Raw genomic sequence first — 18337 nt, forward strand, 5'->3', positions numbered from 1 at the left:
GATCACAACATGCAGTTTGTGGGTTGCCTCCGAACTTTTAGGGGCATGTGGACCCCATGAGAGTTAATGATATGGCAGACAGCAGTACAGTGAGCTGTTGAACAAATAATTAAATTTCAGTTACTGATACACTGGCAGTGCTTACACAGTGTACAACCTGCCTTTCTTTGGGATAGTTGATGACTTCCTAAAGGGGGCTTGGGGTCTATGACTTCACCTCCCATAGGTGGTCTCATGGAAGGTCCCTGGTGATCTCTGTACCCCATCACAAATGGCAATCTAAAGGTGTACGCTTACTATCCACCATCTCAAGTTAGGCAAACAGTCAGTGTACATGCCAGTGTCTGTTTGTGAATGGATTGCAGGTTAAATGTGCCTTTTGAGAAGCATTTGTTCAGCATTTGCAAAGAAAGGGACCAGGATATGTGTTTAACCATTTTAATATGGTGCACATAAATTACTCTGTTCTCTTAGGCCATTTTAAAGGGATTGATTGTACGCTATTGTCAATCTATTGTCAACTAGAGACCTTTAAGTCAAAGGGAGATTAATTTAGAGAACATCGACAGATTAATCTGTCACCTGGGATGGATATCATTCAGAAGGTGATATCCTTTTCTAAAAGATGGCATGAGTCAATACTATGACCTCTGTTAATATGACTCATTAGTTACAACTACAGTGTTACAGAAAATTCACTAATCAACTAAAACTTATTTCAAGTTAGGAACAAAGGCAAACTATACTTTGAATTAGAGCATCATTTTGTTTTCTCCATTGCACAACTTAATGACATTTGAAAATAGCAGCATTCGCACAACAAATTCAGACTTCCGAAAAATGTTGCAGTTAATTGCAGAACATACAAATGTTCAATTCACATTTGTACTTGGACACAAAAATGAATGCAAATGAATCACGATATATCCTTGAGAATTATTATCTATATTTTCAGAATACACATGAAATTCCATATTCAATCATTATCAATTAAATAAAAAGAGATTTTTCCATATTACTCGCACATATGTGCTGTGTCTGTGACTCAGTGGACCAATGCATCCACTACAGGGTCTTGTGTTTGACCTCATGGCCACAGGTTTGAATCCCAGAAGGCCCGCTCAGCCCTTCATCTTTCTGAGGTTGATAAAATGAATACCATTACGTTGGGTAACAAACAACTGTTGTCTGTCCATAGCGGAAATATTCCCCTGTAATGTTCTACATATTGACAAAACCAGTTCTCTGGGAATTACGGGCTACAGAGCAACATCATTACAAATACATTGATGCTATTTTGAAGAATACCGAATTTACAGAAATGATTGTAGATAACAATATTGATAATTGTACACTAATAGCAGTTTGTGATGTTATTTCAAGGGGGTTTCAAAAATGGAAGTATAGATGAGTTGGGAGCTCACTTTGCTCGATGATCCTCACATTGATGCGTTGCAAATGCCATTCATTATTTTCCCCATGGTCTCTTCACAGTCTTCATGTCACCTAAACTCTGCATACTTCTTCAATAGGCGTTGTAAGGTGTGGGTTATATCTTCAAATATCTGTAAACATGTACTTTGAACTTTTGCCAACCAAAGAAAGCTCTCAATGCTGCTTTCTTTATTGGGGTGAGGTTGTCTTTCATGACAGAAAGGGAGTCCTCTTGGGCGTGTATTCTTCTCTGCTCATGCTGTGTCAAACTCATCCACGTACTTCATTGTAAACATATTTTTGATTGGTTCTATTGTTTGTCTACTAGCCCTTTAATCTCTCCAAAACTTGATTGAGTTCTATATCATGGTCTTACCCCACTCACAAATGTATCAAAAAGTAATCATAAACCAGGACTCCCTGCAGCCCTTCCAACCTGAGTATTGTCAATCTTTCAAACATTGCTGCCATTAAGGCTAAACTAAATGACATGATGTGGTATCTACTTGTGCCAAATAGAGTAATGCATTATATCAGCTCTGTCATTTCCGTGACTATCTGTATTTGGAGGTACACAGCAGATATGTCCAATGTAATGACTACCACTATGCACCTCTGCTATGGCGGGCAGGGGGAACCTATATATATAAAAGTGTTTATTGAGGTTTTAAAGGACAGAACATGCCATGGTTTTTCATTTTACTTATTAGCCATGACTACAGGGGGCGCCCAATTAATTGGTTCTATAATTCTTTTTGCAAACATAGTAAATTGTACCCCGAAGATAGATACACAGATAAAAACAAGGCTAGAATAATAGAGATTAACTTTGCAAACATGTACATATTCACACAAATCAAATCATAATGCATATGACATTATTTTAATGTGAATACAGTATCTTCAATTTCAACAAGGCAGGTTGAGAGTGGCCAATGAATTAGAAATGGTTTCTTTTGGTTTTGTATTAACATCAAGAAGAAGAGGTGGTGCCCACATAGTTTCCATTCTCATTCTCTATAATTCCTATAATGAATAATCTTTATATCTCATTGTCAACCTCTTCTCTACGAGAACATGGTATACACCTTGCCCAGTGCATAATGGGTGTAGCACCTTACCTGAGTTTAATCCTATGGGCATAGACCTTCATTTCCCGTTTGTTCTTTGTGAACTGTCAGGGAATTTTCTTTTCTCTACTTCTCCTATAAGTTCCATGGATAGAATTTACTCTTAACTGTTGGTTTCCAATGTATACTAAGTTTCCCTAGTCTCTTTGTCCTAAAAATTCACCCCTTTTTCTGGTATGCACATCTTTATTACTTCAACACAGTACTTAAATTCAACCAACAACCAGACACAACTGCTTAATATTATGTTGGATCCTACAAAACAGTTTCCCCTACAATTATTTATTTTATTGTATTCATTTATAAAGCACACCACCTCCTGTGCATATCGAGGCGCTGTTACAGATTAAAGTAGAATGCTTACCCAATACAGTAGAATGCTTGCAACATTTTGGGTACAGATTATAAATAGTTGCATGGGAACCGGCGAGGGGAGGGGGTGCGCTAGAGGAATACGTATACACGTCTTTGGCCCTGTGCTGCATGTATTTCAGCTTCCCCGCTACAAAATCATCCTTAGCCTAGCCCAGTAACTGAACTGAATGTGTTTCACCTGCCGTGCTGAAAATTGCATTTAGCCTTGGCCTTGTGCTGCATTTATTTCACCTGCCCTGCTGAAAAGCAAATTTAGTGTGCCTTGTGGTTGCTTGTGTTGTTCACTAGCTGGTGTGATTCTTTGTTCTTTGTAGCTGGTGCGTCCTTTGTTCCGCCCACCCCCTCCTAACCCCTATCTCCAAGTACATTAGTACTTTCAGCCTAGTTAGTGTCTTCCCCCCACCACTTTAGCCAATCATGTTGCTATCTATTTTTCCTATCCTCTCTAACTCCTTCGCTATCTCCTATCCTTCTCCTATCACTAAATCTGGCTGGAAGAAACTTAAGAAGGACATACTGGGCTCAAACCCTGGCCTTCCTGTTGCAGATACCTATGTCACTGCTTCTGCCAGAGAGACTATCACTGACATCCTCTTCTTTGTTAACGCACCTGATCTATGGACTCGCTCCATGGTCGGCTTTCTCTCTCCTATCGCCTCTTCTCCCATTAATGGTGGCACTCGCTGGGAGGTTCTCCTTGGCTTCACCATTTCCCGAGTCATCATTAATGTTTATCTCAATGGCACCATCATGGTTCAGGGTCCTCAACCCAAACTTCTTTTTTTCGACATGCTCATCCCTCGTCTCTCTAACCTCACCTCTCCCTCTGGCCAGGCGCCTATGCCCTCTGTGCCTCCCTTTTTCTCTGTAAAGGTGCCCCGGCACTGCCTTAATGTCACGGCTCCATTGTCGCTTTGGCTCCACTGCCATCTTCCACTATCCCCATGGCCCTCTTTCCACCCTCTGGGGGGACCACTGTCTCGTGTGCACCCCGAGGAAGACCCTTAAAGATGGCAAGCTGTTCCACATTGCCACTCTCAACACCCGCTCTGCTGTTAAACACTTGTCTGACATCTGCAACCTCCTTGAACTCATGGGTCTTGATGTGCTCGCCATCATTGAGACCTGGTTCAAGGATATCTCTGTCACTAGCTTTGACACACTCCTCCCTGAAGGCTACCAAATACTCACTGCACCCATGCCTACGAAGATAGGTGGGGAGTGGCGCTTATTTTCCCAGAATGGATACCTGTGTCCATCATCCCTACTCAAGCGTACTTCTCCTTCGAGTGCCTAGTCTGCAGACTCTCACTATCCTCAAAATCTTCTCTCAATATGGCCACCTTCTGTGAGCCATCAGGCCAGTCTGCTCTCTTCCTTTCTGACTGGTCTGACCTGCCTTCCTCCCTACTCCCCTCCTCTTCTCAACTCATCCTGTTAGGTGACATCCATCTGGACTCTCCTCACTCCTCAGGTCCTTTCCACAACCTCTGCAAGTCTCTCTCCCATTCTATCCTCCCCTCTGGCCCCACACACATAGCGGGCCACACCTTGGAAGCCCTCATCTCTAGTGACATCCCTCTCCCTATCTCTATCACTACCTCCCTCTCCTGGACTGACCACTCTCTTCTCTCAACACACCTGAAGATTTCCTCTCCTATGCAGCAATAAATCTGGCACAGCCACTTGGCTTCAAAGTCACCAGACCCATGAAAAAAGTGACAGTGGCTGCATTTGCCTCCTCCTACTCTTCTCCTCAAACTCCATCCGCTGACTCTGACCCTGATACATCCCTTACTAACTTCAATCTCTCTATCTCCAACAGTCTTGACATTCTTGCCCCTGTCAAGATTGTCCGACTGACTCCTTCCAAAAAGTGCAACTCTTGGTACGACTCTGACCTGGCTGCCCTTAAACACAAGTGTAGGGCAGTTGAGCGAAAATGGAATGTGTCGGGTGAACCATCAGACAAAATGGCCTGCAGCCTCCTTCAAAAGAATGATCGACTCTGCATCCACACCAAGAAAAGAGTCTTTATTCAAGCCCACATCTCTGCGGCATCAAACAACATGGCTAAGCTTTTCAAAGTCTGCAAGGAACTGGCCAATCCTGCAGCAGCCTCTTGTTCTGTTACAACTTCCCAGAACCTTTGCTCGGCCTTGGCTGCACACTTCACCACAAGAACCCAAGACATCCTTTCCACCCTATCTTCCACACCACAGCACACACCAACACCGGAGCCTCAACTGGCCCCCCTCCACTTACCCTCTCTTCTCTTTCGCCCGTCCCACTGGATGAGGTCAAAAGACAAGTCCGATCTATGAAGGCTTCATCCAAACAGGTGGACCCCTTCCCCTCCAAAACCATTAAAGACCATATTGACTCCCTCATTCTAGCCTTGGCTGATCTTATCAATCTCTCCTTTTCCTCTGGAGCTTTCCCAACTGCCCTGGAGCACTCCCTTGTGCATCCTCTGCTTAAAATACCCTCTGCCGACCCATCAATTCAGGAAACATAACGCCCTATCTGAATCACTCCTTTCCTGGGCAAGCTCATGGAGAAACTAGCTATCTCTCAGCTGACCCACCACACTGAATCTATTGGTTCCTTCCACAACTATCAATCTGGCTTTAGAGCATCCAGAGGCATGGAAACTGCTCTTCTGAACACCCATAAAAACCTTCTCTCAAGTCTTGACACTAACACTCCCTCTATCCTCATTCTCCTTAACCTCTCCTCTGCCTTCGACATAGTTAACCACGACATCCTGATCACACGTCTCTGTGACACCCTGGGAATCAGAGATCAGGCTCTGGCGTGGTTAACCTCCTTCCTCTCCGACCGCCCATCCCAGGTGGAACTCGAAGCCTTTCACTTGACTATCACTTTCTCAGCCTGTGGTGTTCCCAGGGACCTAACCTATCCCCCTCGTTCTGTTACATCTATATGGCTGCTCTGGGATGTGTAATTGCCACTTTCACCTCTAACTTCCAGTGCTACACGGATGACACGCAACTATATTTCAGGCTACCCTCAGCCGTCGCCTCCTCCTCGCTTATACCTGACTGTCTGTCCGCTATTCAGTCTTGGTGTGCTGCAACCGACCTGTGCCTCAATGCCACTAAGACTGAGATTGTTCACATTGGGACCCAAGCTCCTACTTTCCTACTTGCGCTCTGGCCAGCCTCCCTTGGCCCTATGCTTGAACCATCCTGAAAAGCAAGACACCTTTGACTCCACTCTCTCCTTCTCCTCCCACATTGCAGACATCTCTAAAAAGTCTATCAGCTTCACCTTCTCACAGGTACTCTACTTTTCCACACTTTCCCCCAGAGACTTGTTGTCTCCAGAAACCTAGTTCTTTCCAGGCTGGACTATTGCAAAAGCCTCTTCCTCAACCTCCATTGTTCTGCCCTGTGCCCTCTGCACCTCATCCAGAACAGAACTGCAAGACTTATCCTTGGCCTCAAGCCCAGGGACAACATCTCTCTGACACTGAAATCCCTTCATTGGCTTTGTGTGGCTGCAAGGATCAAATTCAAGACCATTTGCATTGTCTACAAGGCTTTCTGGGGCTGGGGACCTACCTACCTGCAACGTTGCCTAGCTAAATACTGTCCCTCACGAGCCCTCGGCTCATCTACCTCCAACCTTCTGCAAATGAGCGGGTTCTCCAAGCTGAGATTTTGGAGGGAGATCCTTATCCTCAGCAGGTGCCTCCCTCTGGAATAGCCTTCCTGCGGCCCTACATCTTGTGCCAAATCTCCTTAGATTCCGGAATCTCCTCAAGACTTTCCTCTTTTCCTATTCCTTCTCTCTTCCTCTACCCTGCTAACCCAGTCCTGTTTTTTGTCCCTCCCTCCCTCCTCTTCCTTAAAGCATGCTGACTGGCTGTCGTGTGTACCTCAGAGTCTTACTGGTCCCTGGCACCCCCCTCAGTCCTCTCTCGCACTTGCCTCAGGACTCAACACCCCACCCTCAATTAATACACTTAAGAAATTAACCGAAGAGAGTGGCTCTCTCATCACTTACCCCAGTCTCAACCGAGCGGGTGCACTTGATCCTCCCCCTCCCTGCGACACTTTGTGCACTTGCTTGATCCATACGCAATGCGTCTGAAGATCGTCTGTCTGTCTCCCTTGTCTTCACCCCTTAATTGCACTGTTAAAACTGCAGAATCGCTCTGAGGAGTATTTGCTGTTACCCAATCTGTTAAATGTACTTTTCACACACTTACTCTGCCTGTGCAGACTATTATCATCTCAAAATGTCAAGGGCTCTGAGCAACTGTTTTTTTTCCCCCCATGTTCCCACTCTCCTTGAGAGCTTTGAAACAGTTGCCTTTGCATAGGCCCTATATAAGTAAACAATAGCATACCATAACATACCATGTTTTTAGGGGAACAACCAGGTTTTGAGAGCTTTTCGGAGTGTATAGTGAGAGGGTTCTGCTCTGAGAGAAGTTGGCAGGGAGTTCCAATGTCTGGCAGCAATAAAAGGGAAGCTAGCCCTCCTGCTCTGGTGCATTTGACTTTGGGCAGCATGAGAAGTTGCTTTGTTATAATTAGGAATAGGTCATACATTCTAGCTCCATGCCTTGCACTTTCAAAGTCCACCTATGGTATGATACTTTACTTTCACACACTCTGATTACAACTTTTTCCACTGAACCATATGTGTCCTGCATGCAGTTTACTTTCTTCTTTCTCTAGCACGCTGTGCCTGTATGGTCCTTGAGCCCACAGTTCCTACATCATTCTCACTGTGCTGGACCTGACATTGGGCTTCATTGCGAGTTGGCAGGTACACGGTTAAAGTGCCGGTAATAACGTTTACTGGCACTTTGACCAGACCGGCCAACTACAACATTGCCAGTAGGCGTTAAGGATTTACCCCCAGCTAAGAGCTGGAGGTAAATCTGACCACTACAAGCAAACAACTGCCTGTCTTACCAGTACAACCATCAATAGCAGCAAAATCCCCCCCTATGGGACTCGATGGAATGGGGATTTACTGTGTATACTGGCACTTGTAAGCTGCAGCTTATACCCGCAGACAAGTGCCGGAAACAGCAATTGCGTTTGCCAGCATTCCAGAAGACTTAACCACTGGAATACCGGCAAACTTGTAATGAGGTCCATTAAGTGGCCCAAATTGTGCTATCTTTCCACACTTATTAATGCCCTTATTAATGCTAGATCTCTTATAGCATACCACGGCAATTGCTGACATAGTATCCACTGATGATGTAGACTTCATGGCAGTTACTGAATCTTGGCTCCATGATGCAGCAGGCCCCACCCTCATGCTAGCTGTCCCAGACATCTTCCAAATATTTAGCGTGGACAGACCCAATGCCAGAGGAGGCGGCATAGCTATTATACCTAAAACTAACCTGGGTTTAGGAATAACCACACCCCCTCATATCAAATCCTGCGAAATATTATCTGCCAAAGTTCCCATAACCAATAACTGTACGCTTACTATTTCTTGATATATAGACCCTCAGTACCAATAGGCACCTTTGAGGAAGATCTATCAAGCCTCCTCACCAAAAACACAAAGACTCCACACAACTTCTACTCCTAGGGGATTTAAACTTGGGCTTCAATGACCCTGAGGACAAACACGCCCATTTAGTGGAAGACATCCTGACAGAACATGGTCTCAGACAAAAAATGTTTGCTCCCACACACATCAAAGGGAGATCACTTTACTGGGTTGCAAACTTAAATTGTACCATCACCATCACCAATATAATACCACAACCCTGGAGACTGACCACTACCTCATCATCTTCTCCTCCACAATCGAGCCTCAAAAGCTGTCCAACAAAGCTATGGCAGCCCCCCCCCACAAGAAGTAAAAAAGACATTGCAGCGGAAAAATTACTTTCCCTACATCCTCCCTACTCTCTCCTCCCTCAAGGATAACTCAACCCTAATGCTCTAGTTGAGTCCTTCAACAAAACCATCACCACAGCCCTTGACATTATTGCACCAATCAACCTGCGCAAAAGTAAGCAAAAGACCCACCTTAACAGGTGGTTCACCCCCCAGCTTTAAGAACTACGACTACATAAAAGAAAACCCCAAGCCTTATGGCAACACTCCCCTACAGACAAAAACAAAGTAATTCTAACCAATTTTGCAAATAAGTACAAAAAAGAAATAATCCACACCAAAAGGAACACGTTTAATGACAGAATTTCCAAGGCCAACTCCAACACCAAAGAGCTATTCACCATCCTCCGCGAAATGGAAACCCCTATTCCTCCCACAGATAATGTCCCTAAAGATAAGCAATGGTGCACCATCATCCAAAATGCTTCAGCTAATAATATAGCCATGTTACAGACCAAAATAGCCAACAAAAAAGCCTCCTTACTCTCCACTGGAACACTCTACCTTACCTACTGTATTACCTTGCACGCACATACCTATCTCTATACCAGAAACTGAAAAAGTGATCCTATCTCTCAAGCCATCTAATTGTCAGGGTGACAGCTGCTCAACCCAAATCATTAAGGACACAGCTAGAATGTAGCTCCATTTATCTCAAAATTAATTAATGCCTCCTTCAAGACTAGCACTGCCCCTAAGAACCTCAATGAATCCTGGGTTCTACCATTACTAAAGAAACAGACATTAGACCCCACCATCCCTACAAACTATAGACCGATCATACGGTCCCCTTCCTCCTCAAAATAATTGATAGAGAAGCTTACCTCCAAATCCAGAACCATCTTGAAACCAACCACCTATTAGGCTCCAATCAATCTGGATTCAGACCTCAACATGGCACTGAAACAGCATTAATTGATTTAAAGACTCAAATTGACAAGCTGAAGGATAAAGGTAAAACAGCTATGCTACTCCTCTTCGACCTGTCAGCGACTTTTGACCTGGTGGATCATGCAGTGTTATGCAAACATCTGGCATCAGCCGTCCACTTCTTGAGTGATGCCATAGCCTGGGTACAATCCTTCCTAGCCAACCGTACAATGAGAGTCTTCTCCCCCTCAGCATCCGCAGACCCAATCCAATTCACCTGTGGTGTTCCACACGGATCATGTGTATCACCGACTATGTATAACATCTTTACCAAGCCTCTCTTCGACATATTGGACAGACTGGGTGTCACCTACACTAACTATGCAGACAACACCCAGATCCTGATACCTCTTTCGGGCAATTTTGATGTGGACATGGCCTTGGTAAACAAGATATAAAATCTCATTCAGGCAAGGATGGCCTCACATGGCCTATGCCTGATTGATGATAAAATGGAGATCCTGTTTCTGGGTTTGGACACCAACGTAAAAAAACTTAGCCCTAACTATGCCCCATTTAACATTGATGGCAACGTAATCAAAGCAGTAACCTAGGTAAAAACATTTGAATTTTACCTGATTCTATCCTAACACTAAAAAAACAAGTTAGCGCCATGGCATCCTCAACTGCCTATACTTGCAAACTTATTAGGGCCTGTAGACCCTTCCTCTCCAAAGCCAGCTGTATCACACTTCCTAATGCACTAATAATGTCCAAACTGCACTACTGCAATGCGCTATACGTTGGGGCTAATAAATACCTCCTAGATAAAATGCAAACACTACAAAATAATGCCCTCCAAGGAGTCTTGAACATCCCTAGCAGAGAACACATTTCTAACATCAGAAGAAACCTTTACTGGCTAAAAATCAGAGACAGGATCCATCTTAAAACTGTCTCCCTCACCTTTAAATGCCTGAACAATGCAGCACCCCCCTATCTCTCAAACAGAATGATGAGAAGAGTGTCTGCCCGCCCCACTAGATCATCCAATTCTCACTGTCAAGAAGTCCCTAGATTTAAACTTGCCAAACCCGGCGCAGCCATCTTCCCAGTCAGAGCGGCTTTATCCTGGAACGCACTCTCCTTAGCCCTCAGAATTGAACAACCTTACCTCAGATTCAGATGTAATATGTTAAACTGGCTTTGTGCTAATGACAATTAATATTTGCTTGTTTTTGAAGTACCCATTTGAGCACGTGATTTCTGGACCACCCTCTTTTCTCCTCTGTTAAGCTATGACAACAGCTGACTGTACCGACACCTCTTGTATGTTTCATTGTTCGCCTAGCACTCCCAAATGTAATTTCTGAACCTTTACCATGTTTTAACGAAGCTTGATGTATACTTGTAAACTGCTGCACCCAGCTACCTAAGGGTTTGGTGCGCATTACCAAATAAACAAACAAACAAACACCTTAAACACTTTACTTTCACCATGACAATTCTTGCTCCTTGTTTCTTCTTAGTGTAGCTTCCTTTCTTTTTGTATCTTTTGGTAACTATCTAAAGAGTCACTTCTGTTTCTACTTTGCCTTCCTTTTTTTTTTCTTTTACTGCCCTTGCACCAAGATGTTTTCTACCTTTTCAACTAGCAATATTTGTTTTTCATTGTGGATGTTTTGCACATGTACCATGCTGTTGTTGGTTTGAATAATTATCCGAGCTCTGAGAATTCCATCGCTCGCCACAACCCGGTACCAACACAACACAGCTAATCTGCTCAAGGCCATCATGCAAAAACATATTGTTCCATGCTTTCTCCCTCGGCCGTTTTGCTGGAGTAGAAAATGTGTCTGTAAATTGCCACTATTTTTTGGTGCTTCAATGTCTCATATTCAGTTTCTGCTCTTCCACACAACTCAGCACTTAGGGACACGTGCTTGGAGCTATAATGATTTATTTGTTAATATCAACAAAGCATCACTGTCTATAGTATTCACAATATTCTTACCAAAAACCTTTCCATTCTGAACATCGAAAACTAGCACTCCAGATGTTGACAGGAAACATTCAGGTGATTGGAATTGTACTAATGCACCACGCCTGGTATGAGCGTGTCCTGGTATGTGTGTATGGAATGTTTGTTAAGTTGCCATTGATGTCAAAGAGGTTTTAAACACACTAAACACATTCGGACTAAAGTGCCTTTTGTGAGCACCTTAACAGCATGATAGTGCTGAATTCCGGATGCTATGCAGCGATTGTGTGAGCCTGTACTATACTGATTACAGGATGTCCCAAGGGGCTACCTGCAGGTGTGCTCATGTTGTGTGCACTTGTGAACTCAAGCTGCTTACACAGCCTGTTCTCAGACACTTTGGGTTACTGAAGTAGAGGATACTGGTCACGTCATCGCTTGCCTTTGGGTTATTGATGCAATACATATGTGTAGAGCATTTGTGCTCCAATTAAATGATACGCACAGCTAGTGTGAGTAGCGAATCTACTGTAACATTCCAGAATTGCTAGTGGGAAGAGAGTCGAGTGGCACTGCTCCAACTGAAATGATGCATGCATTCACAAGGATGTTGGAGAATCCAAAATGAACATTATGGGTTACAGGCTCAATGCCTCCCAGCAGACACCTCCAATAATGTCCACTTCAGCAAATCCAACATATAAATCTAAGGCTTGCCAGAAATCCACATTGTAGATCCACGCCTATGCCTCAAGTGGCAGACGGTCTGATGGGGTTATCTGACACATAAACCAGAGAGGAAAAAGTATGCCAACACAGTTTCACTAACTGCTCCTAGGTCTCTAGCCATTGCTGCCTCTCTTGATCAGGTACAAGTTCTCCACCTGTAAGCTTAAACCACCATGACGGCTTGTCGATAGAGTGGGAGAGTTGCAACTGGATCCAAGCTCCATATTGCCAGCTGAAAAATGTGTAAACACAATCAGCCTTATTCATAGAATGTTTTGCATGCTGCAAAGTGACTGTGCACCTAAAAAGTGCACTTTGCAGTGCACAAAACACCTTTTCCTTATTCATGGAGCGGATTTTGCATGACTTCCAGTGAAATTGTGCGGGTCCATTACAATTTTGCGTGATGCCCAGCACTTTGCACGACACACCACACAAAGTGTGGGAAGGGCCTGCACAAAGAAACAAATAGGCGGTAGAACATGCATATTCCCCATTTTCACCGCAAAATGAGGAAAAAAGGGAATAACTTTGGTTGTTGAGGGTCATGCCATGGAGAGAAAGTACATGCTGAGTCAAGCGCAAACCCAACTGAATACATGGATTACAATGCATAAATTCACATCGGGAAACGGAACACAAAAACCTTGTGATCTTCCTTCCACATGAAATGAGATGCGACGTTCAATGTACAATGTGCAAAGGAAACATATATAAAGCATGCAATGACACCATTCACAGGGACAGGATGCATGGAATCAGCTTGTGCAAACCTACGTCACATGAATACCAGCTCCTGTGGAGCACACACAGTGAAGCCACATATCTGGTGCCCTTAAATGATGAATCAGGGCTAATGGACCTTGCCCATAACAACACCATGAGAATATGTGTTTGGGAGAGGCAACCTTTGTTTGTCCATAGCCATAAAATGAACTGCACCACCCACTGATACAGTCATAACAAGTGGAAAGAACAGTGTCCGTGTCACTCACACAAAAGCACACAACGCAATCAACAAGATCCCTTACCATTTTCACATTCCCACCACCATCAATTGTGCATGCAGAACCCAAACTGCACACAGGGGTTCACAAGTAGGAAGGCACAGCATATAATGTAAGCAGTAACTAACACTTGTGAGAACTGCCCTGGCCACCCTTGGTGTGTCTCCCAACAATATATAGGTGGGGTGACTACCCCAATCCCTGCCAACGATTTAGCTCACAATACACATCTACATCAAGTCGTACAGACTGTCAAAATTGCAGGTTAAGTTAAGAAAAGATGTCCATCTCACCTCACATATTTCCCCTTGTGAGCCTGATCCATCTGTACCCAGTCAAGTCTCCATGCTCCCCTCCGTAGGCATCAAGACAAGCCTACACTGCAGATGTTTTACATACAGGCTTCCCACAGCCCTGTGCCCTTGCATAGCAGTGAGAATGCCTCACAAAAAAATAAATAAATAACACAAAGCAGATTAGGTATCACATCCATGCACCCAATGGCACTGCACCCTGGGCTCCTCTGAGTGCCATGCAACAACTGCAAGCAATGACTCCCCAGCCTCCCATCAACAACAACCCCACCCATAACACCTCCACTGCCTGCCCCCCCCCCCCGAGTGCCATTTGTGAAGGACCAGGTCTCACTCACTGTTGTTACCTCTTGTTCCTGTGATGGGTCTTTGTAATCCGGCCAGCAATGAGAGGAGCAGCAACCTGACCACTCTTGCGACATGGGATAAGGGGACCCATCAAAAACCAAAGAAAATGGGGATAGCCCCATGCACATGAAAAAGAGAATACTACAGACAAAGCCCCAGGAAGGAAATATACTGAGTGTACATTTCCAGTGCTCAAAGACACCATGCTGTGGTGGTATTCATTATTTGCATTCCCTCGAAACTTGTTGATGACACTAATGGATCTGTAAGGCAACAAAACACACCTAGGCAAATTACTGGGATAGAATAATTTCAAGTGAGGGCCCTTTCCCACTTGTTTTGTTTTTCTTTGCCAAAACCCATCCAGTGGATACAAAAATAACACAAAGAACAGTAAATAACAGACAGAGCGGAATAGGAACATACATTTGCCCATGTCTGTAAAACGTAGGATGTTTTACAGCTTTCTTTTACAGATGGCTATCAGAAGTGCCCATTCTCCAAACTAGTTCTTCAGATAGACATGATAACACTCCCATCAATTGTTGAAAATGAATGATCCTGTAGGTCACTCTTCCATTTCACCCAGGTGTGGTGCAGTTTTTTGTGGCACATTGTGGTGCAAATATCTCAGAAACCGTGCCCCATGGGGTCTTGAAACGTGGGTTGGAAGTCCCATAGAGGCCTCAAGTTTTGTTCCAGGTGTTGCGATCAGTTGAGAAAGAACCATTTTTGTTTCCCTTCCCGGTGAACATGATTTATTGCATTGGAAAGCTTGTTAAGAAACAAAATGTTTTGTTTCCCTTCAAGGTAAACATGGTTTACGGCTTTGTCAGCAGGCACCATTTTACAAAAATCCCCTAGAAAAGTAATTTCACCTGATGCAGCAAATATTTGAAAACTTCTGGAATTCTACCTGCGTTCACCCTTGCCTCTCAGGTCCATTCGCCTCTCATTCATTTTTTTGTTTCCCATCCTGATGAACATGGTTTACGGCTTGGTCGGCAGGTGACAAACCCAGAAACCATTTTTTACTTTTGGAACCACATTTAGAATTTTGCTGGAATCAGGGGAAAGTGGTGGGGTGTCCAAATGTAATTTAGCCACTAATGTCTGAAGGGCCCTAACAGATAACTTTGCAAAATGTGGTGCAGATTGGTGAAACTGTTTGGAATTGTATAAGGAACAATGCCTTGCCAAGTCAAAAACTCATCAACAAATCTTGACTTGTGCTGAAATCCGGGGAAAGGGGTGGGGTGTCAAATGTCATGTAGCCAATATTGTCCGGGGGGTCCTCACAGGTAACTATGCAACATTTGGTGCAGATTGGTGAAATGGTTTGGAATTGTAAAAGGAACAACGCTTTGTGAAGCCACAAACCCACAAACAGATTTTGACCTGTGCTGAAATCCGGGGATAGCGGTGGGGTATCCAAATTTCATGTATCCGGCATCGTCCAGAGGATCCTAACAGATAACTATGTAACATTTGGTGCAGATTGGTGAAACAGTGTGGAATTGAATAGGGAACAATGCTTCACCAAGCCACAAAACCAAAATCCACAAATCCTGCTACAAACCCCCAGACACATTTTGACTTTTATATACATAGATGGGCAACAGTTGAGAATAAAATTGAATATGACCAATTTATAATTATCATTTTCAGTTGTATGTGATAAGAATGGCTGGTTTTCACTAACAAGGTAGTGCAGATAGGAACAGTTCTCTCTCTCTATCTTTCACCTAGATAGGCGGCCCATCAGCACTCTCTATGGGTAGCACACTTGCACAAAGGGATATAAAGTATATTTACAGGGACATGTACTTAGATTTTAAGGTGTAAAAATAGATATAAGTATATTCTCTTCATAATGTTTTCAGGATACATTTTGGGCACCATCGAGGTAACATGTTTTGCCCAACAGGTCTATTGATGTGTTTGTTATCACTTCATAGGTACATATGGAACATGCCTGAGAAGGTTAACTGTGATATACTTGCCAAAGTTCTCTAGTCTCTGCTTTGGACATGGATCAAATGCATCCCGTCACTATCAATTTACTCTTCATTTACTCAACATGCCAACCACTGCCAGATACTTCCTTAATGTGACTTTACACCTTGGGCCTCATTACACGGTAGGCGGTGGATCAAGGTGCTAATAGCACCTTGGTCCATGCCGGTAAAATACCGGCACCGCCTTGGTGGAAAGGGGAATTACCGCCCTATTCCAAGGTTGGCGGGCGGTAATTCCCCCTTCCTCCATTGCCCTTCCCTATTCCCATTTTTGCCCCATAGGGCATAATGGGAATGGGGAAGGTGCTAATTACGGTATCGCAAATTTGCGGTGCCGTAATTAGCACCAAGGTCCCTTAGCAGGTTGGTTTTTAACGCCTGCTAAAAGCAGGCGTTAAAGTACCAACCCGCTAAGGGACCTCGTAGTAAGGCAGTAAGGGTTAACGGTCACCGGTACCATTACCGGTGACCGTTAACCCTTACCGCCTTCCGTGTAATGAGGCCCCTTGATTAGTATAGCATGGTCCATTGTGTCATCGTACAGGCCGTGATCTGTGTACAGTCAATACTGTTATATGTGTGCAGAAATGATTAGTGCACCATCTTTCCACCCACCATCTCTCTCTTCACACATGGTCTTCCCCAGGGCTCTAACCTCTCACCCTGGCCCTTCAATGTCTACTGGGCCCCTTTGGCCCACCTTATCTCTGCCTTCTCCTCTAACTTTCAGTGTTATGCAGATGACACTAGCTCGCTTTCAGGCTCCTGTCAGCCTCCTCTCGTCTCGCTCATTCCTGACTGTCTATCTGCGATTCAGGATTCAGGATTGGTGTGCCTCCAATGATCTCTGCCTTAATGCCAGTAAGACTGAGAATCCTTCTCGTTGGGACATTGCCAAGAAAGCCCACTACCAGCTTCACTTCCTCAGAGATATTCTTCATTTTCTCATTTCCCCCAGAAGCTCACTGTCTCCAAAGCCCTGGTTCTCTCCAGGCTGGACTACTGCAACAGCCTTTGTCTCAAACTGATGTCTCTATTCTCGGTCCTCTGGAACTAATCTAGAACAGGACTGTAAGATGTGTCCTCGGCCTCAAGTCCAAGGACCATATCTCTCCAGCACTGAAATCTCTCTACTGTCTCAGAGTGGCTGCAAGGATCAAGTTCAAGACCCTCTGCATTGTCCACAAGGCCTTCTGGGCCCGGGGCACCAATTGGTACACAGAGGATATCCCACCTCTCTAGTTAAAAAAGCTGCTAAGAGAGCTTTTAACAACAACCCAGAAGCACTCTTAGACCAACAAATACTTAGAGATGGAGAAACAAAAGAGACCCCTTTGGTGTTTGTAAACACATTTAGCAACCTCTCGTATAAGATCAAGAGTATCATTCACAGAAATTGGAAGAAAATTATGACTAAGGAAATGGGGAATCCGATTATAGCCTTTAAAAAGAGTACTACTGTACGTGACTTAGTCATGAGAAATTATGTAAAGAATAGGAAGAGAGTATGTCAACAGACCAACCTATGGGGACTCCCACCAGTACTGGGACACTATCCCTGTGGTAATTGCACAATGTGTACGCAAACTAGGAAAACTATGACTGTGGATTTGGGCTTTGGTAAAACATGGAAAATGACAGAACATACAAACTGTGAAACGAGTAATGTCATTTATTTAATCAAATGTCCCTGTCAACTTATGTACATAGGCAAAACTAACAGAAAATGTAAAACAAGGATGATCGAGCATAGAAGCTGCATTAGGAATGGAATTGAACAAGCACCTATGGTGAAACATTTTATGGAAAAGAAACATACTAGTAACAAATTCGAATGGGTGATTTTGAAACAGATTAAAGGGGAGTCACAGGAATTGATCAATAAGAAGTTACTTCAGTTGGAACAGAAATTGATATTTGTGTCAAAAAGCCACCTCCACGGGTTGAATGAAGGTGTGGAGTGGCATAATGCCTAGGCAGCTTGTTTTGACTCAATCGTTGTTGTTTGGAATTGATTTTGGTGAAAATGTAATTATGCTGTTATCAGAGTTCCCAAACTATGGTTCATAGCTCACACAGTGTCATATTAGAGATGTATGCTGATGGCGAGATCCGTATACAGAATGGTTACAGTTTTTCATTTGGCTTAGAATGTACCAATATGTTCGCAAACTTGTTGCCTTTTCCACGCTCAATATCTATGCGAGACTCTGTTTATATATGCTCTG

Source organism: Ambystoma mexicanum, chromosome 7q (genome assembly GCF_040938575.1).
Source record: "Ambystoma mexicanum isolate Mex_15411 chromosome 7q, UKY_AmexF1_1, whole genome shotgun sequence".
In the NCBI taxonomy this organism is placed as follows: domain Eukaryota; kingdom Metazoa; phylum Chordata; class Amphibia; order Caudata; family Ambystomatidae; genus Ambystoma; species Ambystoma mexicanum.